The following is a 26,504-nucleotide window of genomic DNA, read 5'->3' as shown; positions in this document are numbered from 1 at the left end:
AACAGTTATACGATACAAAAACGACTTAAATTGATATAAAACAAAAAAAACTGTAAAAAGCAGAAGGCAAATGCAATTTAAACTTTTTAAAGCACAGATCAGTTAGAAATCTGCTTTTTAGGCGGGAAAAGGCAGTTTGAGCAAAAAAACAGAGAAAAATACTTAAATCAAGTCTCTCTTGGGTCTTTCTGTTGCCTGTATCATTCTGCAGGACACCATGAGGAGCTGTGCGAAGTTGTATACAATAACAAACTTTTTAAATCACAGATTCACTAAAAAAACTGTTGTTTTAGGCGGAATTAGTTAAGACAGCAAGAAAAGCAGTAAAGTGATACTTAATCATTCCAGAGTCACTCTTTTGTTTCTCTGCTGCTGTAGACTCTGCAGAACACCTGGAAGGTACTTGCTGGGCGGAATAGGGATTCCTAGCTAATAAGGCTTGGGAGGATTCATGGAAGGATATTGCACTGCCTCAAGAATAAATCCAGTTTACAATGTGATACGAAGTTAACATTTCACCAAGCGGCGGCTGCACAATAGTCACCGATAGCTTCTTTTTTCTTTCTTTTCCAGAGCATGTATGTCTTACCATAATGTTTCATCTGTATGGTTTATCCTCATTCAGTCATTACATGTGGGTATCTGTTCCGACCTCGGAACAGAGCCAGCCATCTCCCAAGCTCGCGTCGGCTACAAACTCTCGAGCTAAAACTCTTGCCCAGAACTCCCCTCTCCCTGTTACCACAGATGGAGTTTGCAAGTCAAAAGAAGGTAGAGGCTACCTCTGGTCAAATTATCTAATAGAACCAGATGGTGAGATCCACTAGAAGCCACAGGAGGGGGAATGAAGGAGGGTCATAATGACTGAACGAGGATCAACAATACAGATGGAAGTTATGGTAAGACATAACTTCTTTATCCGATATTGTTAATCCTCGTTCATTCCTTACATGTGAGACAGAGTCCCCAGCTACCTCTATTCCTGGGAAACTCTCATGGAAGGACATTCCTGATCACCACAGAACCAAAAGATGCTCTTCCCCTGGAGGCCAAATCCAATTTGTAATGATTGATGAAGGTATGAGGAGTAGCCCAAGTTGCAGCTGCACAGATGTCATGTAAAGAAGCTCTAGCATGGAAGGCAGCAGAAGTTGCCACCGACTTGTAGAATGAGCCTTTATTGTAGTAGGTAATGGAATATTACACTGGGTATAAATGAAGGTCACAGTCTTTCAACCATCTAGCCAATGTGACCTTAGCAACAGCACATCCTAATCTAGGTCCAGAATAGGCCAAAAATAACTGGTCTGATTTACGAGAGGCCTTAATCCTGTTCAAGTAGAAGCGAATTTGCCTGTGAATATCTAGGGAATGTAGGCAAATCTCCTTTGTTTGAATAGTTGGGGAAGAAAACTGGCAATTCAATGGTTTGATTAATGGACATTTCAGAGATCACTTTTGGCAGAAAGGAAGGATTTGATCTCAATGATACTATCTCTATGAAAAATCAAATATGGACTCATGATATATAAGGCTTGAAGCTCTGATACGTCTGGCAGAAGTAATGGCAACCAAAAACAAGGTTTTCCATGACAAGTATTTGAGGTCACAAGAAGAAGCTGGTTCGAAAGGTGGCATTGTCAAAGCTTGCAGGACTAATGACAGGTCTCATGGTTGAATACGTTCTCCAACAAAGGGTTTTAGATGATTCACACCTTTTATAAAGGTTTTGCATAATTTGTGTGACATGAGAGGAGTCTTGGACACCATCATGGAAATTAGAAATTGCAGCCAAATGAACTCCAATAGTAGAGGCCAATAGACCAGACTGAAATAGGTCGGCTAGATACTCCAGTACTATCAACACTGGTGCTGAAAAAGGGATCTACCTGCTTTTCTTTCAGCCAAAAAGTAAATCTTTTCCACTTGCTTAAATAAGTAATTCTGGTGGAAGACTTATGAGATGCAATAAGAATGTCACGCACTGGCAGAGAATGATCATTCTGCCTGGCAATCAAGGGAATTGGAGGTGCCAAGCTGTGAGCTTCAGGCTGTCCAAGTTGGGGCGAGTCAGATTCTGTGGATGGGAGATCAACCCCGGGGTTGGATGGAGAATCCACAGTTGATCTAGCAGGTGAAGCCAAAATAAGGGGAACCAAATCTGACGAGGCCAATATGGTGCTATGAGGATCACTTTGCTCTTCAACTGGCGGGCTTTCTTCAGAAACTGGGGAATGAGGGGGAGAGATGGAAATGCATAAAGTAGACCCAAGGCCAATCGTGGACTACAGCGTCCCTGGGTGACTGTCCCAGAGGGGAAATCAGGCGAAGAAGTTGCTGCATTTGTAGTTGGTTGGGAATGCAAAGAGGTCGCAGCAAGGAAGACCCCAGCAGTTGAAAATCTCCACCGCTATCAAGGGATTCAGGGACCAATCAGGAGGTTGTAGAATGCACCTGCTGAGTCTGTCTGCTATCATGTTGGAACTCCCGGGAATGTGAGTTCCTAGAAGAAAACAGTTGGTAGCCATTGCCATATCCTCATGGCCTCTCGACAGAGTGGGTAAGATTTGGATCTGCCCTGTTTGTTGATGTACCAGACCACCGCCATGTTGTCTGATTGTATCATAATAGTCCCAGACGGCAGCAGGGGATGGAATGCTTGCAACACCAGAAGCACCGCCCTCAGCTCTAGAACATTTATATGCAGATGGGCCTCCAATTCGGACAAGTATCTTGGACAGTCTGTCCTTGACATAGCCCTCCCACCCAATCAGTGAGGCGGCCATGGTCACTGTAGCCTTGGGCTGTTGGGGGGGAGAAGGGGCGAGACCATTGTGACAGGTTGTGGCCATCCACCAATTTAAATCCTGTTTGCACTTGTGAGTTACCCGAATCTTGGCTGAAAGAGGATACTGAAAATGATACCACTGGGTGACCAGTAGCCACTGTAGAAGTCTCATGTGAAACCTGGCCAGGGGGACAATGGTGATGGAGGCTGCCATGAAACCCAACAGCTGCAGGACAGAGTGACCTGTGGATTTCTCCCTTGAAAGGATTGGGATCAGTTGTTGCTTTATCCTTAGAATTCCGTGCTCTGGAATGGATGCTCTGCAATTCTTTGTATCCAAGATGACCCCTATGAATTCTGTGGACTGAGATGGGGTGAGATTGGATTTTTGCCAGTTTATGGTTATGCCTAGCCTTTCTGCAGTGAGAAGAGAGTATGCCAGGGCTTCTTCCAATAGATGTCTGATGGGGGCAGAGATGAGCCAGTTGTCTAGGTATGAAAACACCTGGAATCCTTGTAATCGCAAGTGAGCTGTGACGACTGCCATGCACTTTATGAACACTCTGGGGGCTGTAGAGAGTCCGAAGGGCAGTACTCGGAACTGGTAGTGACTGGCTCAAGCACGGAAGCGCAGAAATCTTCTTCATGGTCTGTCCACTTATGTGGTAGTACGCAACTTGAAGATCTATCGAGCACATCCAATAGTCGTCCTCCAAAAGCGGGAGAATAGACTGTATTGTGACCATCCGGAATTTTTGTACTTTTACAAACTTGTTCAATACACTGAGATCCAAAATTGGTCTCCAGTCCCCGGTTTTCTTTGGCACCAAAAATAAACTTCAGTAGAATCCAGATCCTATCTGGTCTGGAGGGACTATATGGATGACTTTTACTTAGCAGCTTTGATATCTCTAATGCTGCAACACTGGGTGGAACGTCGGGTAAGTTTGCTGGGGGACAGGACAAAAATCTAAGGGAATATGATAACTTCTGGTTATTATCCTATGTACCCAAGAATTGGTGGTGAAGGTTAGCCAGGCAGAAGGGTACAAAGAGAAACTACCCCCAACCACCTCCAGAGGAAAGCAGTTGGGCCGCTCTTCAGGAGCGCTGGTAGGATTGGCCAGGAAAAGAGTTCCTGGAACTCTGGTTATGCGAACCCCCTCTGCCCCGAAAAGGGAGTCTTCCCTGGGAGTTTCCCCCTCTGCCTCTATGGGAGAACTCGGCCTGTGTGTCACAAAAAGGACCCCAAGACTTTTTGTACCATATCTTCCCACTCTTCTTGTTTTTGGAGGAGAAAGCCCGCTGAGAAGAATAACTCACACCCATGGCAGAAAAAGCCTTACCGTCCTGTTCACATCTGGCCAGTGTGCCTTTAACATTGGGTCCAAACAATGAAGAGGCTTCAATGGGGGCATTGAGAAAGGAAGCCTTGAAGGGTTCCGCGAAGTTACATAAGCACATCCAGGCGTGTCGTCTCAGAACAATGTCTGAACTTGCCACTCTAGCTGCTCCTTCTGATGCACGAGATATCAGGCGTTTAGAGGAGTTAAATATTGATTCAACGGTGGCCAGCTGAGAGGCCACTTGTCAGGGACCTCATCAGACACGGCACCAGCCAAAGTTTCAGACAGCTCAGAAATTAAATCTCTTTGAAGCCTGGTAAAGTGTGCCATATAGTTCAGGGACCTGATTGCAAAGGTCGCTGATACAAAAGTACGCTTCCCTATTCTGTCCAGAGCCCGAGGCTCTGTTGGGCGGATGGACAGTCTGGCTTTCTTCTTCCGCCAGGTCCCTCTTAGTTGCGGCCGCCACCACAAAAGCATCTACAGGAAGACCTTTGGACCAATGAGGGTCAGTAGCAGGAGTGGACAAAATTTTATCTGACCTCCGGGGAATAGTATCAACGGTGTCAGGAACCTTCCACGCATGCTGCACAACGAGTCAGAACAGTTCGTCGGCAGGTGGAGTAACCCACGAGGTAAGAGGCCGGGCACGAAAGGCCTGTAATAACACAGACTCTTCAGGAGGTCGGGTTCGAGGGCTGCCAGTCACCCATTTAAGAATTTCGAGAATATCTCCAAAGGATACCTCAGAGGGTGAGCGAGGGGACCCTTCCCCATCATCAAAGTCTGTGTCTTCGGTAAGGGACTCCTCTGTGGAGTACATGTGCTTACTCTTGCACAAGTTTTTTTGATGAACTTCTTCAGAGGGAGAAGCTGGGGAAGACCGTGCAAAAGGGGTTTCCTGTGGGAGTATATCCTGAGGCGCTTGCACCTGGTGTCTGCCAGGAGCGACTTGTGTACATTACGGTCCAGAGGAGGGCAGGGAGACCGACACCAAAGGAACGTCAGCAGACGCCAAAGCCTTGTCCATTAGCTGGAAGGCCGGTCCACCTGAAGAGAGGAGTGTCCAGGACAGGAGTCACCCCTCCCCTAACTGACTCAGCCTGCCGGAGTCCCTGGATGGCTGTGAAACACCAAATTACGTACGCCACAGCTGACATCCTGGGTCGTAGCAAAACTCTCCTGCCAGGAAGGCAATTGCGGTTCCTTAGTGAGGTCCATAAAGGGAACCGTAAAGAGGGAAGACTGTGCAATATCAAGGGGCTTCAAAGGCAATGAAGGACGAGAGTAAGTAGGGGTCTTTGGCAAAGAGTAATCGCCTCCCAAGGAAGGATAGGTCCTGGGGAGCGGGTTACCACTGGCCAAAAGCACTTAATCCACAAGATGCAACACGTAGTATTCAGACAGGCTTCTAGTGGATTTCACGGACACGGCTGAGGGGGAGTCAGGTCTATCCAAAGACGGAGCAAGCTCAGTGCCCACTTCGCAGGTCTGCACTGAAAACAATGTGGCTGTAAGGGACTGAACTACAGGTGTCTGCACCGAGGAAATCGGTGCCGAAGTCATGGACTGCACCAACAATAAGGTCGGTGCCAAAATGGTTGTCTGCGCCAAGGCTGGAACTGAAAAAAATTGCTGCCGATAACTGAATTGTTGGTGTTGAGTAGTCGGTACGGAGTAAGTTGTCGGAGCCGATGTCGTAACAGTCTGCATCGACTGGATAGTCGGTGCCGGTGGAGAAGTCTGAACTGAGGAGCCCCTCTGTACCAATACGATAAAGGAAAAACTAGTCTGTGCCGAAATCGCAGGTGGCGCCGATGGCCTCGGTGCAGAAGTTCTAAGAACCAAAAGCACTGGAGCCGAGGAAGTCAGATCCGAAGTGGAAAGCTTAGCTTTCTTGGGTCTCTGTTGGTGGGAGTCCCCAGCCGGTGACGAAGGAAGAGACTTGGCCTTTACATGTTCACTCTTTCTTATGGGATCTTGGAGTGGTTGAAGCCTCAGACCTAAAAATAGCCTCTGAAAAGGGAGATTTAAGTAGCCCCTTCAATAACAATTAATTTTTCCTCTCAATCAACGTCCTGTTAAAGAAATTCTTACAAACCCCACAGGATGGGTCAACTGATAAATGAGGCACACCCAAGCAATAGACACACAGGGACTGTGCATCTGAAGTAGATACTTTTATGGCCACAATCTGAACATCTCTTAAATCCTGGACTACCTTTTTTTTTATCTGCCATGTTAGGAAAGAAGGAAAACCAGAAAAAATATTAGCAATGGTACAAGAAATACCCGAAGGCAAGGAGGGAAGAGGTTTACCAACGATGGGAAAAAAAAAATTTCCTCGCGGTAAAGAGGGGGAAGGGGATTGAAAAGATTCAAGCAGGGATAGTCACTAAATGCGATAAGGTAAGAGAAAACTATCTAGTAACTTTAGTATGACGAAAAATATTGTACTTGGCTCAAGAGACGTAGCTTGGCACGACCAAATGGTGACACAGCAAACAAAATCTGAGGTAACAGGGAGAGGGGAATTATGGGTAAGAGTTTTAGCTTGAGAGTTTGTAGCCGATGCGAGCTTGGAAGATGGCCGGCCCGGTTGCGAGCTCGGAACAGATACCCATATGCAAGTGATGACCGAGGATTAACAATATCAGAACTGAGGTTGCCACAGATGTCGTGAGCTTTGACGGTTTAGTAAGGCTAAACCTTTTCTTTGTATACATGCATCATGTAAGCAGACAAACCATCTTGATAAGTGATTTTTGAAACTCAGTGACCCAGTTTTGTTTGCGGAGGAGAAGGGCACAAAAAGTTCAGACTTTCTGAATGCTTTCTTATAGTGGATGTAAAAACGGAGCCACCTGTGAACATGCAACTTGCTTTCTCCTTTATTGACAGGATTCCGGAAAAAGAAAAAAGCGAAAGACTGTTTTTTAAAAGTTACTGTAACTACCTTCGGTAAAAAAGGAAGAAGTACTGGTTCAAAAGGAAACTGTCCTTATGAAAAAGGACGGTCATGAGTTTACAAGAAAGCCCAAGAGTTCTAATGCCCTCCTTGGGGAATTAACTGCCATCAAGAGTAACGTTTTCCATATTAAGTACTGGAGATCCATCTTGGCTGCAGGTTTGAACACTGGTCTAGTCAAGGCTTGAAGTAAAATAGTAATGCCTCAAGGAGGGGTAGGGTGTCTAAAAGGAGGTCTGAGAAGTCCTCCTAAAAAAAGGCAGCTTTAGATAACCTGACAGAGACAACTGATGACCCATTCTCTCTAATGCGAATGACCAAAATAGCAGACAACTGGACTTAGAGTAGCTGGCACCACTTTGAAAGGAGAGGCTAGAAAGTCTAGGACCACTGGAAGAGGTGCCGAGAAAGCATCAAAATTCCTTCGAGTAGACCAGAGATCCTTCTCCATTTGCGTTTGTAAATCTTCCAAGTAGATAGCCACTGGGATAGAGTGAGTATGTGGACTACTTTGGCTGAAGAGCCTAAACTGACTAGCCATCACTGGAACTGGAAAAATTATAAAAGTTATGTACTTACCATAACTTGGCATTTCTATTGTTTATTTTCATTCTTCCTCACCAATGGGTCTCTGATCCAACCCTTGGATCTGGTTCGGCCACATCAAGACTCTGGATCCAAAATGTTTAGCTCCTCCCTCTACCCATAATGCTGTATTCAATCCCAAACTCCTCAGATTGAGTTTGCTGCCTTAGCCCTATTGTGTTACAGCAATAGAACAGACACCAATAGAAGATAGAGGCTCAAGCCAGTTACATGATGGTTCCCATATCATCCAAAAGATCCTTCTAGGAGTGATAAGACCAGGGGAATAGCAGGGAGGGAAGGTGAAGAATGAAAATGGATGACAGGTGCCAACTTACAGTAAGTACTTAACTTCTAAATCTGATGTTGCCCTTTTCATTCTTCCTCACTAATGGGTCAGAGTCCCCAGCTACATAACTCTTGAGAAGCCCTCAAGGAAGGACATGCTGGAGCACTGTTCTGGACACAATGTCTAACTTATTATGTGCAACACAGGTACGAGTTCTGGACCAAGTGGCTGCAGAATCGATATCATCAATGGAGGTTCTTGAGGAAAAGGCATATGCACAGGTATACTGCTTTGGCAGCACACATACAAAAATTAGAATAAGAGAGAGAAGATGAGCATGGTCCCAGCGTAAGGATGACAAATTTGTGAAGCATTCCATACTGTCCTCCTATGATCCTAAACGACTGGATAGGTAACCGCAAGTTCACCCCAGGGGTTCCACCTACATCTCTCTTGGACGGGGTGATGGGTGCTGATCGCAGAAATATGGGTAATCGCAGAAATAAGGGTAAAATTTGGCTAGGCTTGTAAAGTGCCTAGGATCACTGGCCTAGTAACCTCCTATGATCCTACAAGAAGCCGTAGATCTAGTGGAGTGAGCTCTAGGAGGACAAGACAACTCCAAATCTTTTTGAGAATAAAATCAGTGAAATCAATCAATCAGTGACCTATTCGGCTAGAGTAATTTTGGAAACTGCTTGACCCAAGTACCTAGGGGAAAAGGACGCAAAGAGCTTATCAGACTTCAGATACCGTTTAGTTCTGTGAAGATAAAAACATAAGTGTGTGCAGCATAAATCCTCCTTTATTAGGAAAATTTGGAAAGAAAACTGGTAACTGCATAGATTGATTAATATTAGACTCCATAGCCACTTTTGGTAGGAAGGAATGTTTGGTTCGAAGACGCACCCTATCCTTATGGAAAATGATGTAAGGAGGCCTAGTGGATAGGGCCTGAAGCTCAGATTCTTTTTGCTGAAAAAAAGAACACAGTTTCCAAGAAAAACTTCATATCACATTTGTTCGCTGGTTCAAAAGGTTTGAGTCAAGCCTTTAAGCACCAACATCAAATCCCAAGGAGGAAAGGGATCTTTTACTGGAGGTCTAAGGAAAACACCCTTCCTGAAAGCTTTACACAACTTAGAAGATGTCAGACAGAGACTAATTTCCTGCATGGATACTGGATATAGCTACCAACTGAAGTTTAACAGTAGAAAAACTACTCCTGTCCTTAAAAACAAGTAGTGAGAAAGGAGAATGGCTGAGGTAGGGGCTGAAAAAGGCTCAACATTTTAACTGGAAGACAAATAGAAAAATCTTTTCATTTTGCTTCTGTAAACTCTCTTGGTGGACACTGAGAGACTATGGTAATGTCACGGAGTGGGGAAGCAAGCCTGGACCGTCTGACAATCACAGGAAGTGAAGAAACCAGGTTATCAGTTTGGGGGGTGTGGAGACTGCGATGTTGGATTCTTGATGAATGACATAGGAGGTCCTGAGTGGGTTCTAGTATCCATGGAGGATATTTCAAGTGAGACCAAATGAAGGGGAACCAAACCTGTTGAGGCCAGAAGGGGGCAATGAGCATGACTGAGCTCTTCGGCCTTCTTGCTTTTTGTAACTTTGGCATCAAAGGAAGAAGGGAATAGGCGTAGAGGAGACCCATGGGCCAATAAGCATTAGAGCATCCCTTACTGACTCCCCCGGGGGGGGGGGGGACCACAGTAAACTACTTACTGCACCGTATTTGCCTCTCCCCTCAAGTGCAGCAAAGCTGGCTCCAGTGGCTGAAAAAGTATATTCATTATGGTTTCATTGAGGGACCACTTGTGAGGAATCAGAATGGACCTGCAGAGTCCGTCTGCCATCATGTTTGTTTTCCTCAGTATGTATGTTGGAATCAGAAAGCGGTCTGAAGAGATAGCCCATTCAGAGAACCTCATGGCCTCTCTGCACAACTGGTAAGAATGGGTTTCTCCTGGTTTGTTGATCTACCAGACTACTGACATGTTGTCCATATGAATTGCAGTAGTCCCTAGAGGTAGAATGTCCTGAAAGGTTTGCAACATTGGGAGGCCTGCTCTCATCTCCAAAACACTGAAATGCAAACTTGGTTTTGAAGGGGGAACCATGTGCCTTGGACCATCTGTCCCATGAAATGCTCACACTCCATCCTAGTTGTGAAGCGTCCATGGTCACTGGGGCTATTGGGGGAGGAATGGAGAATAGCTTGCCCAGAAACAGGTCATCTGAATTCACCAGTGAATATGACATTTGCAAATTGGAGTGGGTTTTATGGGAAATGAGAGAGGCTAGTAAAGAATGGACCACTGAACTGCCAGTGTCCGCTGAAGGATTCATAAAGAACTTTGCTAGAGGAACTAAGAATGTCAGCTGACACTGACCCAAGAGCTTGTAACACTAGTTTTGCTGGAAGAGACGGAAGAGAGTATGCCCCAGACCCAATTTCTCAATGATGCGATGCAATGAAGAGGTAATGATGCCACCTGAGTCACAGTATCCAGCTGAATTCTTATAAATTCCAGACACTGTACAGGAGTCAGCTTCGATTTGGCAAGGTTTATCATAATGCCTAGGGAGCTGGAGATCTGAAGCACGTAATCCCTTGTTTGTAAAAGTTGATGCCTGGTTGGGACAGTGATGAACCAATTGTCTAGACAGGGAAACACCTGGAATCTTAGAGTCTCAAGTGGGCTGCCACAATTGTCATGCATTTGAACACCCTGGGGGCTTTAGTGAGTACAAAGGGCAGTGCTCTGAACTGGTAGCAATTGCCTCCCAGCCAAAAACACCGGTGTCTCCTGGAGCACCTGTATTTTGATTGGAAAGTACGCATCTTGGAGATCTAAAGAGCACATCTAATTATCCTTCCGCAGAAGCAGGATGTACTGAACCATAACCATTCGGAACTTTGACTTTACATACTGATTTAGATTGCTTATATCCAGAATTGGTCTCAGGCCCCCCATTTTCTTTGGTACTAAATAAAAAGCTGGACTAAGTTCTGAATCCTATTTGTTCAGGTAGGACCTCCTAGATGACCTTTCTGTAGCAGCTTTTGAATCTCTTGAGCTGCGTATTGCCTCTGACTGGGTGGAACGTCTGGAGTTTTCTTGGGACAGGGGGAGGAAAGGAAAAAGGTATGTAGTAACCTCTGGATGCAATACTCTGTACCAGAGCATTTTTTGAGAGATTTATCCAGGCATCCAGGTGCAAGAAACATGACCCCAGACTGCTTCCTGGAGTGGACAGTCAGGCAGCACTTCAGGAGCGCTGACAGTGCCCATCAGGGTAAGAGTCACTGAAGCCCCTAGGACGACGTCTGCCACTGTAACCTCTTCCTCTGCCTCTAGAAGAAGCATCTTCATGCAAGTCCTAGAAATATCTCCAGAGTTTTCCAGAACCAAATTTACTTACCACTTTGCAGATTCCTAGAAAAAGTTTGTTGAGGTGTAGAAAACTTGATCCCAGCACCAGATATGGTCTTACCTTCCTGTTCGCTGTGGATAAAGTGTATCCTTCACTGATGGCCCGAGCACAGAAGAGCCATCAAAGGAGGGATTAACAAAAGATTCCTCTAAGGGTTTTGCGAAGTTGCACAGCCTCATCCAGGCACATCTCCCAACAGCTATGCCTGAACAGACTGCTCTTGAGGCACCCTTGGCTATACTAGAGATCAGCCTCAAACAGGTTGGCACTGGACGATAGAGTAGCAAGCTGAGGAGAAACCTTCTTGAGAGCCTTCGCAGTCATGGACTCAGAGTTTGAGAGCTCCCTGATCAAATCTCTCTGAAGAGGAGTAAAATGTGTTGGGAAAATAACAACCTCAGCACGAAAGTGGCCGAGGTTTACATGCTCTTTCTAAATCTGTCACTCTGAACTTGTTCAGTGGATGGACAGAGGAGCTTTGTTTTGCTTGCTCCTTCTTAGTTAGTGGCCACCACCACAACTATGATATCAACTGGTATACCCTTGCACCAGTAAGGCCCGTCTGAAGGAGGAACCAAAAAAAAAAAAAGAAAAAAAAAAAACACAAAACAACTTACTGGGTGCTTGAAGATGGGATTGACAGTGTTCAGTTCCTTCCAAGCCCAGTGTGAAACCAGGTGAATAAGTTCATCCACTAGAGGGGGGGGGGGTCACCCAAGATGTAGATGGGACAGCCCCGAAAGCTTCCAAGGACACAGATTCCTCAGAAGATGGGGTTTGAGAATACCCACCACTATTCTGTTTGAGGATTTCCAAGATGTCCCCAAAGGAGACAGTCAGGGGGCAATTGGGGGTGGAACCCTTCTCCCTCACAAAAAACAGGGTCTTCTGAGAAGAGACTCCAAAAGCGGAGTCTATGTGCCTCCTCTTATACATTCTCTTCCAAGGCACCTCTTCCACGGGATGCTTAAGAAGTGTTGGAAGAGAAGGGGAATCCTTCCGGGGAACACATGTGGAGGCTTCCCCAAGGGGCAGAGATGATGGGCTCAAATCAGATGAGGGACAGGACCAGAGACTAGAGAGGAAGGCTCTATCCAAAGAGAAAGAGCTTTCTACTACCTGGAAAGCTGACAGACCCAGGAAACCCCGCTCCCCCCCTTCCTTGTAGCTGAAGCAGCCGAAGACAGGCCAAGGCCAACCGTGGATCTGACCCATCCAGATGGACTCAGACCCGAGCTGTCCAGGGCCAAAGCTCCACGAGGAAGGGAAGGATCCAATAAAATAGGAGCCGAACCAATCACACCCTCTCAGACCCAGCACACACCTCTTAGATTAGAGACCTGCTCTGATAAGACATTAGAGCAGAGCTGGCCAGAGATGCTGTCGGAGCAGAGGAAGGAAGCTTCCTCTGATCCTACACCAAACCTCTCAGGATCTTGGATCCTGGAATTTGAGACAGAAGGTTGGTTATCTGCTTACAGTAGCCCTCAGTCGGCCTGATTATCAAAGTCTTGGGTCCTGCGTCAGTTGCTGTCCCTTCTTCCATGACATTAGGGGTATAAAACATGCAGCCGACACCATTACATCAGTTTTTCTTGCCCCAGATGTCAGGTGCCCACCTAACGGGAAGCAATTAAATCTATAAATATACAAGGTTATACCTCCAACAAAAAAGCAAATACACCAAAAAGCTTTTAAGCATAGTAAAGGAGAGCAGAGTTATATCCAAGAAAAGTCAGGGGGCTGGAGGGAGGGTAACCAGGACTGCAACAGTGAATACACTCGAACATCTACATTTATGGTAAGTGTACACAACTGTACTATGTTCTTCGTGTTTCACTGTTGCAGTCATCATATTTGGGTAGATTCCCCAAGCTAAGGATGGGAGGAGGAATTTAGAGAGCATTAGGACCAGCTATAAGGCCCTGCAAGACTGCAGTGGCAAAGCCAGCTCTGGATTTAGAAATATGGCAGATGGTAATGCTTGGTGAAAGTATGCACTGAACTCCAGATAGCAGCTTCTGGAATGTCCATGGTAGGGATGCCTCTGAGAAAGACTGTAGAGGTAGATGCAGCCCTGGTTGAGTGGGGTCTGATCCCCTGTGGGATAGGTTTTCCATGGTGCTTGTAGCAGAAATGAATGCAATGGCCTATCCATTTGGAAATGATAGGCTTTGAAATAGCTTTCCCCTATGCCCCTGTAGAAAATGTCACCAGCAGCTGGTCAGACTTCCTTTGAGGTTTAGTCCTGTCCAAGTAGAATCTAAGTTGTCTGTGCACGTCTAAGGAGTGCAGTATCCGTTCCCCTTTGTTCTGTGGGTTAGGAAAGAAGGTTGTCAAATGAATGGACTGATTAAGGGCTACACTGGATACCACCTTGGGCATGAAGGAGAGATTGGTCCTGAGGGACACCCTGTCCGCATGAATGATGAAAGGTTCCACTGCCATGAGGGCCTGCAATTCATTCAGATATCCTTCTTGCTGAAGTGATTGCTAAAAATAAAGAGGGTTTCCAAGAGGGGAATTTTAAATCCGCAGTGGCAGCTGGCTCAAAAGGAGGAAGGGTGAGCTTTTTCAATACAAAGTTAAGGTCCCAGGCTGGAGTTTGGGCACTCCTTGGTGGTCATAGATTTTTGGCCCCTCTGAGGAACTGCTTAAGCAGTGGATGAGAGAAGAGGGGAGGTGCTGTGTAATAAAGGAGCTGAAATGGCTGAAATGTGAATATTGATGGAGGAGAAAGACAGGCCCTTGTGAAGCATCTTAGTTAAGTATTGTAAAATCTGAGGTAAATTGGTTCCAGGCACAGAATCTTTTCTATTTTTCAGCATAAAATTTTCTAGTACTAGGCCTCCTTGCCTCCAAAATGATATCCATCACTGGTTTACTGAGGGATGGTAAAGAAGAGGAGAGATTAGATAATTAGCCAGGCTGCTAGGTTCAGTGTATGAAGCCGAGGGCGCAGAATCTGGTTCTCCTGCTGAGACAATAGGGTAAGAGTATGAGGCAGGTGCCATGGGGCCAACACTGACACTGCACAAGAGAGGGTACACCAGTGTTGGCGTGGCCAGTCTGGTGCAATCAAAATTATCCTTGGTTTGTCTTGTTTGATCTTTAGAAATACTTTGGAGAGCAGAGGCAGAAGAGAAAAGGGATAGACTGAAAGGTTTTTCCAGCTGAAGGACAGAGCATCCACTTTCCAAGCTTGTGGGGGAGTCCTTGTGCAAAATTTATCCAGTTGATGGAGACCTGTTTGCCTCCCCCTATAACTAATCTGGGCTCACCCATTTGCTTGTCAACATGTTGAAAATCCTTGGTTCCAGCTACCACTTGTGTGGGTCCATGAGGTTTCTGCTTAGTTCGTCTGCCAGTGTATTTAGTTTTCCTGGCGGGAAGTGAGCTTGTAGATGCACTTGGTAGCTCAGGGCGTTGTTCCACAAAGCCATGGCTAGTCTGCATAGAGGGTAAGAATGTGTACCCCTCTGCTTGTATGCACCACAACAGTGGTGTTGTCAGTCTTTACCATTAATTGTTCTGGAAGAATGTGGTCCTTGAAGGCTGTCAGAGCATGCTGTACAGCTAACATTTCTTTTTGATTGATATGCAAGTGCATTTGACTTGGGCTCCATTAACCCTGAATGCACTTCCCTGCCAGGTGAGCCCCTCATGCATAATCTGATGAGTCTGTTAGGGTTTGGGCGGCAGGGGGTGGTGTGAATGGTAATCCCCTGTTTTGGTGGCAGGCCTCTGCCCACCAAAGAAACTCTAGCTGTAGGCAAGGTACGATAGGAATCATTGCTTCTGGATCCTGAGAATGTTGACACCATATGCTTTCTAGATACCATTGTAGTTTCCTCATATGCAGTCTTGCATATGGAATCAGAAGAATGCAGGAGGCCATGAACCCCAAAGGCTTGTAGCATTTGCCTTGCAGATAGAAGGGTTTTTGTGGCCACTTGTTTGAAGTAGGTTGTCAAATGAATTTGTTTCTCTGGCGTGAGGAAAGCCATCTGGGAAGCTGTATTCAAGCTTGCTCCCAGGAATATGATTTGAAGAGAGGGCATCTGGTGTGATTTCTTTTTGTTTATGATGTACTCCAGACAAGTTAGCAGCATTTGTACAAAGGCCAGATGATTCAAAAGTATGTCCTGGCTATCTATCTGAATTAAACAATTGTCCAGGTATGGGTATATTTGAATATTTCTTTGCCTGCAAAATGCAATGATTGGGGCTAGGCACTTTGTGAATACCCTGGGCACAGCAGATAAGCCAAAGGACAGTGCAGAGAACTGGTTGTGATTGTAGCCTGCTTTGAAGTGCAAGTATTTTCTGCAAGATTCCCCGATTGGGATGTGCAGGTATGTTTTCTTTAAATAGAGTGCTACCATCCAGGTATCTTTTCCTAGCATAGGAAGCAAGGGGTGAAGAGTCAGCATCTTGAATTTTGGAATCACCGAAAAGTTGTTTAGAGTAGAAAGGTCCGTAAATAGGACACCATTAATTGTCTTTTCGGGGTACCAGGAAACGTCCTAAGTAGAAACCTTGTCCTTTTTCCTCTTCTGGTACAGTTTGAATAGCCTTTATGTTTAAGACAGAGTATTTGCTTTTGAGCCTCTGCCCACTGATTTGGGGGTAGATCTGTCCAACCTTTTGGCGTTGGTAATGTGTGGAAGTGAAATCTGTATCCTTGGGACACTTAAAACCCATTTGTCCTGGGTAATGCGTTCCCAGTTTTTGGCCTGCAGGCTAATCTTTCCCCCTAAAGGAGCATTCAGTTGAGAAGTGCTTGGAAATTTTAAAATCAAGTCATTGAAACAGTTTTCCATAGGGGGAGTGTTACCACTCCCAGATTTGGAAGCGGAAGCCCCCCACTGCTTAGTCTTGTGCATACCCTGGGACTGAAAACTGGGATTTTGGATTGGGAATGCCTGGAAGGGGCCGGAAAGGACCAATTCTTAGAGGGCCTGATTTAGGGGGGCATCCAACAGTTTAGCTTTAACATGATCAGGCAAAGATTGCTCCTTAAGCCAAGCATGCCTTCTGAGTACAGACACAGTGACAGCAGCCCTGCAAGAGGCCTCTAAAGAATCAAACCCACATTGCAAAATATGTTTTCTAACCTGTTCAGCAAAATGCATTAAATCCTGCAATTCCTTATTTTCAGCACAGTCAAGACAGAAGGTCAGATCAGAGAAGGAGACAGAATCTGCTGGGCAGGTGTGCTCACTGATTTGAGGCGTAATGAGTTGGCATGACCCCAAGAAATCTCTGCATCATCCTGTCCGTATCTGCCTCTATCAAGCTCCTAAAGGATATGGATGAAGCTGAGGAAGCAGACCTAGGTTTCTTTGGAGTTTGAAACAGCTGGGATGGTAGAGCCGGAGAAACTGGCCTTGCTACAGGTTCTAGTGATCAGATCCTAGCTCGGATCCGATGGTATGGGATCAGAGAAGGTTGAAGAGGAAACTGGAGAACCAGAGATAGTGATAATAGCCATCGGATCTGAAGTAGGCACCATGGTCTTTGGATTTGAAGAGGATGGATCCAAAGTTTTCCTACGTTTCTCAGGAGGGTCCAGACGATGCCCTCAGATTTCTGGAGGGCTTTTTTCTTCAAATCCGTGCAGCCTTAAGAGGATTGAGCAGTTTGAGCCCCAGAAGTAGAAGAAGCTGGTAAAAGACCTTTAAAGATGAGCTTGCTGCACCGATCTGAAAAGGGTCCTGGGGTTAAATGAGGTGCATATTCCACAAGCAGACCTTAAATGATCAAACCACAGGCAACAGACGCACTTCTTGTGGGCATCAGAATTTAGAATCCCACACCCACAAGAGATGCATTTCTTGAAACCGATGGGTTTCTCTCTCTCTCCAACATAATGAGAATACAACTGCCAAAAATAGAACAAACAGTGTAAAGAGCTACACACTAAGCCGCACACTAAATTTCTTAGAACTATGAAAAAACTAGTTAAACAAGTGTTGGTAAATTTAAACAATTGTTTTTATATATTTCTATATAGATAGTAGTAGAGGTAAAGTGCGTCAAGAAAACACAAGGAAGTAGATATATCAGAAAAACTCCTAATGCCAAAAAAAACTAAGCAAAACAGGATGGAGAAGGAAAAAGTACAGTTGTGCACCTACCATGAATGTAGATGTTGCAGGCTAACTGCAGTCGGCCTGAATTCCAAAGTCCTGGTCTGGCGTCGGTTGCGGTCGCTTCTTCCCTGACGTCAGTGCACCAGGGGTATAAAAGATGCAGCCGACGCCATTTTCTTCAGTTTTTCTTGCCCCAGATGTCAGGTGCCCACAAAAGGGTAGGCTAAAAAAAACATTGCTTATAAAAGCATGCACTAAAGTAAACAATACAGTCATCTACAAGCAAATACACTATATAGGTTGTATAGGATAGAGAAGTACAGATAAGTCCCAGCAAAGAAAGGGGGATGGTGGGTGGGTAACCTGGACTGCAACAGTGAATACACTAACATCTACATTTATGGTAGGTACACAACTGTACTATGTTCATCGTGTTTCACTGTTGCAGTCATTACACTTGGGTTGAATCCCCAAGCTGAGGTTGGGCGGCTGGGTCTAAATAGAATTAGGAGTGGCTATAAGGCCCTGCAGAACTGCAGTGGCAAAGCCTGCTCTGGATTTAGAGTAAAAGAGGTAAGTGGTTTTGCTTAGTAAAAGTGTGCAATGAAGTCCAAGTTGCAGCCTCCAAAATATCCTTGGTTGGTACTCCTCTGAGGAAGGCTGCTGAGGTGGCTGCTGCCCTGGTAGAATGTGGTCTAATGCCCTTAGGCAGTGACTTGCCATGTTGTGAAAATCAGAAATGAATACAGTATGCTAACCATTTTGAAATAGTCCGCTTTGAGATAGCCTTTCCTTGTGATCCTGCAGCATATGCCACTAAAAGTTGCTCTGTCTTTCTGAAAGCGTTAGTTTTGTCCAAGTAGAAGCGTAGCTATCTGTGTATGTCCAAAGAATGAAGAAGTCTCTCCCCTTTATTCCATGGGTTTGGGAAAAAAAAGGACGCAAATGAATGGTTTGGTTAAGAGCCACACTGGACAATACCTTAGGCATAAATGTTGGGTTTGTCCTTAAAGAAACCCTGTCCGGATGGAAGATAATAAAATATTCCACAGCCATTAATGCCTGTAACTGAGACTTTTCTTGCTGAAGTTATTGCTAGGAGCAGAGCTGTTTTCCATAAGAATTTTATCTCAGCTGTATTGGCTGGCTCGAAAGGCGGCTGTGTGAGTTTTTCCAAGACAAAATTGAGGTCCCATGCAGGTATTGGTGCTCTCCTTGGAGGTTTTATATTTTTGGCCCCCCTGAGGAACTGCCTAAGCAATGGATGTGAAAAAACAGGTGGGTCTGTATTGTAATGAGCTGAAATGGCAGAGGCATGGATCTTAATTGATGAGAAAGGATAGGCCTTTGTCCAGCATCTCAGTTAGATGTATAGTTGGAACAAGCATGTCAATTCCTTGTGCCTGGTTCCAGGCACATAATCGCTTCCATTTTTCTGCATAAAATTTTCTGGTGCTGGGCCTCCTGGCCTCCAAAAAATTTTCTGGTGCTGGGCCTCCTGGCCTCCAAAATAACATCCATAACCACTTTAGAGAGAGGTGTATTCTGAATGGTTACACTATCCACCATGCAGCTAGATTTAGGGTTCTGAGTTGGCTGTGTAGGATCGGATTGTTTTGTTGGGTTAGTAAATGAGGAATTTGAGGCAATGTCCAGGCTGGGCCTTGGGACAAGCTCCTTAGGATTGGGTACCAGTGTTGGCGTGGCCAATCTGGGGCAATTAGTATCATTTGTGGCTTCTCTTGTCTGACCTTTAGGAGTACCTTGGGGAGAAGAGGCAGTGAAGGAAAGGCATATACTGTAAGGTTGTTCCAGCTGAATGACAAGGCATCCACTTTCCATGCTTGTTTGTGATAAGTCCTTGTGCAAAATCTCTGAAGTTGGCAGTTGTGAGGGGAGGCAAAAAGATCTATTTCTGGGCATCCCAATTTCCATGTTATCATGCTGAAGATTTGTGGATCTAGTTTCCACTCGTGAGGATCCATGAGGTTTCTGCTTAGTTCCTCTGCCAGAGCATTTGTTTTTCCTGGCAGGAATTGTGCTTGCAAGTGTACTTGGTAGGTCAATGCTGTGTCCCACAAAATCAGGGCTTGTCTGCAAGGGGGGTAGGAATGTGTGCCCCCCTGCTCATTTATGTACCACATAACTGTGGTGTTGTCCATCTTTATTAGCAGCTGTCCTGGATGAAGTAGGTCCTTGAAGGCTATCAGGGCATTTTGTATAGCTAGCATCTCTTTTTGCTTGATGTGAAGATGCCTTTGGCTTGGGGGTCATGTGTCCTGAATACATTTTCCTGCCATGTGGGCCCCCCAAGCATAATCCAACGCATCTGTTATTAGTGTTTGCCTGGCTGTGGGTAAAGTGAATGGCTGTCCCTTGTTGTGGTGACAGGCCTGTGCCCACCATCGAAACTCCTGTTGCAGGCAGGGAAAGAGTGAAATTAATGATTCCAGGCTGTGGCAATGTTGAGTTCAAACACTTTTTAGATACCATTGTAGTTTCCTCATATGCAGTCTTGCATATGGAATTAGCAGAATGCAGTAGGCCATGTAGCCCAGAGCCTGCAGAATTTTTCTTGCAGATAACTGGGTCTTTGTAGCCATGCTTTCGAAGTAAGAAGTCAGTTGCCTTTGTTTGCCTGGCGTAAGAGAAGCCATCAGGGCAGTTGTATTTAAGCTTGCACCCAGGAATATTATCTCTTGAGAGGGTACTAGTTTTGATTTCTTTTCGTTTACTGTGTACCCGAGGCAAATTAGTAATCTTTTTACAAACGCCAGATGCTTTAGTAGAAAGTCTTTGATCTCTGCTTGAATAAGGCAGTCGTCCAAGTAGGGATATATATGAATTCCTCTTTGTCTGCAAAATGCAATTACTGGTGCCAGGCATGTTGTGAATTATTATACTGTTTTGGCTATTCTCCAGAATGATCTTATCTTCTAACAAAATATGCGAACATTGATTACAATGTCCACGTTGTCTAGTCCCTATTAGCCTCTTCTTCCCATAATTATTGCAATTGTATAATAATTTTGAGAAGAAGAAATTGTCAATCGCAGCATGTGGTATACCTAGGGAAGTGTACCTCTTGTCCCAGTTTTTATGTTGGAAAAACGGACAGAAGGCTCCGAAATAGGATTTATGACCACTTATATTATATCAAGAAAAAAGACAAAAACAATGCATTGTTTAGGCATATAGAAGACAGCCCTGGCTGTGAAACATTTAAATTTGCAATATTGGAAGTGGTCAACAGTAACCCTAGGGGAGGCAACATTAAAGCAATACTGGGGGAAAAGAGAGATCAAGTGGCAAATTAGGCTCAATGCAGCCAGCTACCCAGGTATTAATGAACACATCCCCACTAAACCTCTATTAATGGTATAATATGGTTATCTGGGAAAGTGCTTATGAACATCAATGTAAGTTATGTATGTATTTGTTGCATTTATTGTATATTTTTAACATCTACATACTAGGACACTTGGTATTACAATATGTATCAGTAGGTATATTAATTTAACTTTTATGTAAAAAGGATAATAATAATAAGGTAATATGTAAAAAGGACTACAGGTCGTTATATTAATTATAAATGTATGTATGTAAATGTATATATTCATTAATCAAACAAGTTACAAGGTGTATTTTTATATTTATGTCATTGTACATGAGTATTATTCATTTATTTTTTTTGTTTTCATTTAGGAATAAGACAGTGTATGAGCACATACATTTTTAAATTTTAATTGAACACTAATTGATCAGGTGGTAACTTTTTGGCATTTTTTTAACTATTTAAAGTTTGGCCATTGAGCTGTTATTTGTTCTGATGAAATCTATGATTGTTAGATGAAAGCGCTCAACAGTTTTTGTATTTTACTACAATAAATCAGTGTTTTTACAACATGGATCATGGCTTTCTATTCTGGGGAATACATTTTTGGTTCGTGCACATTTCCTGAGTTGGTTTTCCCTGGAAGCGCTTCGTTGGTATACAAGAAGAGTTTCTTAGGGTGTATTGTCAAAGTTCAGACATTGGGCCATACTATAGGAAACATTTTCTTATGGCACAGTACAGTATCAAAAGTACAGTCATGTGTGATCTTACCATATCAGATGTCCTACTGTTGCAGTATTCCTCACTCTTGGGAAATCCTGCCAAAGATATCCAACTGTCCAGCCAGCATACCAAAACCCTTACATCTTCCCGGTGCTGTACTTCTTAAATGTCTTATGTGCAAGGGATAAGGCACGGATGTGATGTAAAAGCAGCTAATCCTCAGAACTGAACTATCCCAGAAGTACTAGAGCATTTCCATAGGAAAATATGTACATAACAAGCAGGGAAGAGAGAGAAAAGGATTAAGATCACTCAGATAAAAGGAAAACAAAATTAGCAGTGGGTAGGAGGGAGGGACAATACTGCAGTAAGCAGTAGGTCATCTATTATGGGAATATCTTGCACAAACTTGAGTCCTTCCTCGTCACTGCAATGTTCTTCACTCTTGGGAGAGTACAAAAGCTACTGAAAAGTATAGGAGGAGGAGTCACAGAAGAGCCCTCACCCCCAATTGCAGACCTGTCACTAGCAGTTTTTCCCCAAGGATCTGTCCTGTGACACCTACTGTTTGGCATCTACTTCTCAGAGGTCCAAGCAAAGACAAAAGGCCTGTAGCTGACCACGTTTTGCGGATGACTAAGTTGGGTGCTGTCACTGACTCCCCAAATGATGTTAATATAATGCAAGAGGGTCTCACACAGCTACAAATAACTGGTGCCAAAGTCATGACCTTAAGTTAAAACGCAAAAAAGGTATTGTACCATTCAGCAAAATCACAGCCCTTACTGATTACCACATCAACAGCAACCCTCTAAGCACACACCTGTGGTGAGAGACCTGGGTACTCAGGTTGACAATCTCACATTCGACCATCATGTGGTGGCAGTGGTCAGAAAAGTCTTTTACTTGGTTCATCACACAAGTAAAGGGATTACATCCAGAAAAGAGTAGGAGTTTATTACCTCTCTGTACTCCTCCCCTCATTAGACGTGTAATTCAGCATAACGCCCCGTTTGGTATATATCCTGTTGGGTATATACCTCTCCAAACACTTTCACCAACTGGAAAGGCCACAGAAATATCTGAGAAACCATGACCTCCCAACACCTGTCCTATGCAGACCAATCACTATCACTTTACTCAGTATCATACAGATTGCTCAGAGATGATTGGTGTCTCGCCTACAAGGCAATATCTGACCCTGCACTACTAGAAAAGCTCCATATCCTAAGTCGAACTCCTTGCGCATTACCTGTGCAATAGGACTAAACCCAATACAGGGCATCAACATACCCTGCTGGAGAGAGAGGTTTGTCTCGCAGAGGCTGCCCCATCTCTGGAATAGGACTTCCCATACATGTCAAACAGCGTACCTTCACTGACCTTCTTCAAGTGCAACCTTGATGAGTGGATGGTAGCCACAAATTTGTTAAAGGGGTTCCACCTTTGTCCCTCACTGACAGGGGTGACAGGTCCTGACTGAGGTTACTTTTTTTTAGGGATAAATTCTTGGCTAGGCTTGTAAGGGCCACAGGGCCATTAGCCTAGTAACCTCCTATGAGCCTATGATCCAAACCCCCATGAAAGGACAGCCCTGGCAAACCCACCCTGGCCGTAGGACAGACATCCACTTTGCAATGTTTGATTAAAAGAATGAACAGAAGACCACATATCAGCTTCCAAAATGGATATAGCATCCAGACCGCTAAAAAGGGAACCAGAAGAGGTCACTGCCCTGCTAAGAGCACAAACAGAAGAAAACTGCTTGCCATGATAGCAGCAAGAAGAAATGTCTTTAGACGTCCAGGAGGAGATGGTTTGCTTAGATGCCACCAAACTCAATTTCCTGGAATAAAAGGAAAGAAAAAGTCGTTCTGATTACCCAATGTTTTATATTGTCTAGGTAATAATTGGTCTTGTCTAAGAAGTCGCTCACTAGAAGTCTGTGGAGAAGGGAAAAGGAAGATGAATGGACTGATTCAAAGAACAAATCATTAGCCACACTGGACATAAAGGAAAGACTGGTATGAAAAGACACCCTGTACATCAAAAAGGTGGAACTGTCACGAGTGCTTGAAGCTCAGAGACCGTACTGGCAGAAATAACAGCCATCAGCAACACAGTCTTCCAAATACAATGTTGTAGGGAAGAGGAAATTAAAAGTTATGTACTCACCATAACAAGGCATCTGTGTTGTCCATTTTCAGTCTTCCTCAACTCATGGGTTTGGATCCAATAATCCGATCTCACTACAGCACTTATTCCAGATTTCCGATCCAACTTTCGAGCTCCTCCCTCTACCCATAATGCCTTAGTTTATCTCCATTACCTCAGATGGAATTTCTTGCCATTAGCCCCTATAAACAGAGACCGGAAAAGGCTGACCGAGAAAGGAAGGGCTCAATCCTGGAATGGAATGTTCCAAAACACAGTCTTACAGATCTCTCCAGAAAAATGAAGGACGGGGGACAGATGGGAGGGAAGTTGAGGAGGAATGAAAATGGACAAAGCAGATACTTAGTTATGGTGAGTACATGGTTTAAATCTGATGTCCTTTTCATTCTTCCCTAACCCATGGGACACAGTCCCCAGTTATGTTTATCTTGGATGGCCCTCATGGAAGGATATTCCGGAGTACTGATGAACCAAAGGTGGCTCTATTTCTACAGAAAATTTCCAGTTTGTAATAAGTAACGAATGTATGAGCATTGAACCATGTGGCTGCAGTGCAAATATCATCCATAAATGTTCTTGACCAAAAGGCAGATAAAGTAGCCATGGATCTGGTTGAATGAGCCTTGGGAAGTTTGGGTAAGGTCATGCCTTGCTGAGAATAAATCCAAGGAATACAATCTGTAATCCATTTAACAAGAGTGACCTTGGAAACTAGACAACCCTACCTTTTTGGTGAAAGAGAGAGTTGATCCAATTTTGTTTTGTCCTGTGAAGATAACGCAATTGCCTGTCTACATCAAAGAAATGAAGCATGTACTCTCCTTTATTTGAAAACTTTGGAAAGAGGACTGCTAAATGAATGGACCGATTCTTATTATTTTCAGAAGCTACTTTGGGTAAGAAAAAAAAAAAGGGTTTGCCCGTAAGGTAACCTTATCTTTATGAAAAATTATGTAAAGGGTTTTTGAAGAGCGAGCCTGGAGTTCAGATATTTTCTTTGCAAAAGTGATAGCTACCAACAGGGTTTTCCATGAAAGGAGTTTAAATCACATTTAGCTGAAGAAGGTTCAAAAGCTTTCCCAGTTAGGCCCTGTAGCACAACTGAGATCCCGAAGTGGTGAAGCATCCTTTATTGGTGGTCTGAAAAAAAAAAAAAAAAAAATCTCTTTAGGAATGCTTTGCATAATTTGGACAAAGCCAATGAATAACTTCCGTTTCCTGTGTGAAAATTAGAAAGAGCTGCAAATTTAAGTTTAATCAGAGAAACTATATCCCCTCTATTAAAGGGAAGTCTGCAGTGTGCAATTACTGATGCCAGGCATTTCGTGAATACTCTGGGCGCAGTAGATAAGCCAAAGGGCAATGCTGAGAATTGATAATGCTCTGAACCTGCAAGAAATCTTCTGCAACTTTGTCCGATAGGGACATGCAGGTATGCCTCCTTGAGGTCTAGAGTTACCAGCCAAGACCCCTTGCCTAGCATGGGAAGGAGCTGCTGTAGGGTCAGCATTTTGAATTTTGGCACAATGAGATAAGTATTCAGTGCGGACAAGTCGAGAATAGGCCTCCATTGTTTTTCTTTTCTTGGGACAAGGAATAGTCTGGAATAAAATCCTTGGCCTTGTTCTGTGAGAGGAACCTTTTCTATAGCTTTCATTTGCAATAGGTTGGCAATTTGTTTTAAAGCCTCTGCCCTTTGATTCGGTGGCAGGTTTGGCATGCCTTTTCTTTCTGGTAATGTATGAAAGTGGAACCTGTATCATTTGTCTATTATTTGCAGTGTCCATTTGTCCCTTGTAATACTGTGCCAATTTCTTGAGAATAAAGATAGCTTTCCGCCCAAAGGTGCTTCCAATTGAGCCCTGGTTGGCGGGGTCAAGGTGAAGTCATTGAGTCTGTCCTTGTGCAGCAGTTGTAGGTCCTACACTACCTCTCTGGTTAGGAGGCTGCCACTGACGTCCTCTGTAGGACCCTCTAGCTTGCCCTCTACCTCTGGCACGCCTGTTCTTGTCTCTTTGAAATCTCTCCGTGTGTCTGGAAAGGACCAATTCTTAGAAGGCCAATTTCTGCTGAATCTTGGTGGTTGGACCTGGAAAAAATCCTTGACTGTTTGTACAGATTTAGCCTTTTCCGCAAATTTCTTTAAGACCTCCTGAGCAGTGGAGCCAAATAACTTTTGCTTTTCCAGTGGTGCATCCAGCAGCTTTGCTTTAACATGATCTGGCAGGGTTTGTTCCTTCAGCCAAGCATGCCTACGTATGACTGCACCTGTCATTGCTGACCTACATGAAGCTTCCAATGCATCATAACCACACTGCAAGAAATGGTTGCTAACCTGTTGTGAGTTATGTACCAGATCCTGAAGTGACTTGCGATCTAGGGGTTCAGGTGAAGACAGTTTTTTATGCAATTCATCTAACAAATACTCTTGGTACTGTATCATATGAAATTGACAATTTAATGCCCTCATAGAAAGAGTGGAAAAAGTATACACTTTTTTTACCCCATCTCTCTAAAGCCCTGGACTCCCTTTCCGAGGGGAGTGGATTCTTAGTAGTGGCAGTTGCAACCCCTTTAGGGCCCTGGGAAATAGTTTCTGGGTCAGCAGGGTGGGCCTTGTAAAGGAAATGATGCGAGTCCGGGACCCTGTAGTACCCGTCGGGTTTGACAGGAGCCGGAGGAAGGGAGTCAGGGGTAATGCTAGACTCAGAATACACATCATCAATGATATTTAAAACAGGAGGAATA

At 44.4% G+C, this 26,504-nt stretch overlaps 1 protein-coding gene and 1 pseudogene across 1 annotated transcript in view; one reads left to right on the top strand and one right to left on the bottom strand.

Annotated features, from left to right (window-relative positions):
- Nucleotides 1-26,504, bottom strand: part of ATAD2 (ATPase family AAA domain containing 2) — a 1,885,102-nt gene that overhangs the window by 1,737,651 nt on the left and 120,947 nt on the right. The window lies entirely within an intron of this gene.
- On the top strand, nt 8,263-8,361 carry LOC122799007 (annotated as a pseudogene).

The sequence above is a fragment of the Protopterus annectens genome, chromosome 3.part1, assembly GCF_019279795.1.
Source record: "Protopterus annectens isolate FY-2018-M chromosome 3.part1, PAN1.0, whole genome shotgun sequence".
In the NCBI taxonomy this organism is placed as follows: domain Eukaryota; kingdom Metazoa; phylum Chordata; order Ceratodontiformes; family Protopteridae; genus Protopterus; species Protopterus annectens.
This window is presented reverse-complemented; position numbering and strand designations above follow the sequence as displayed.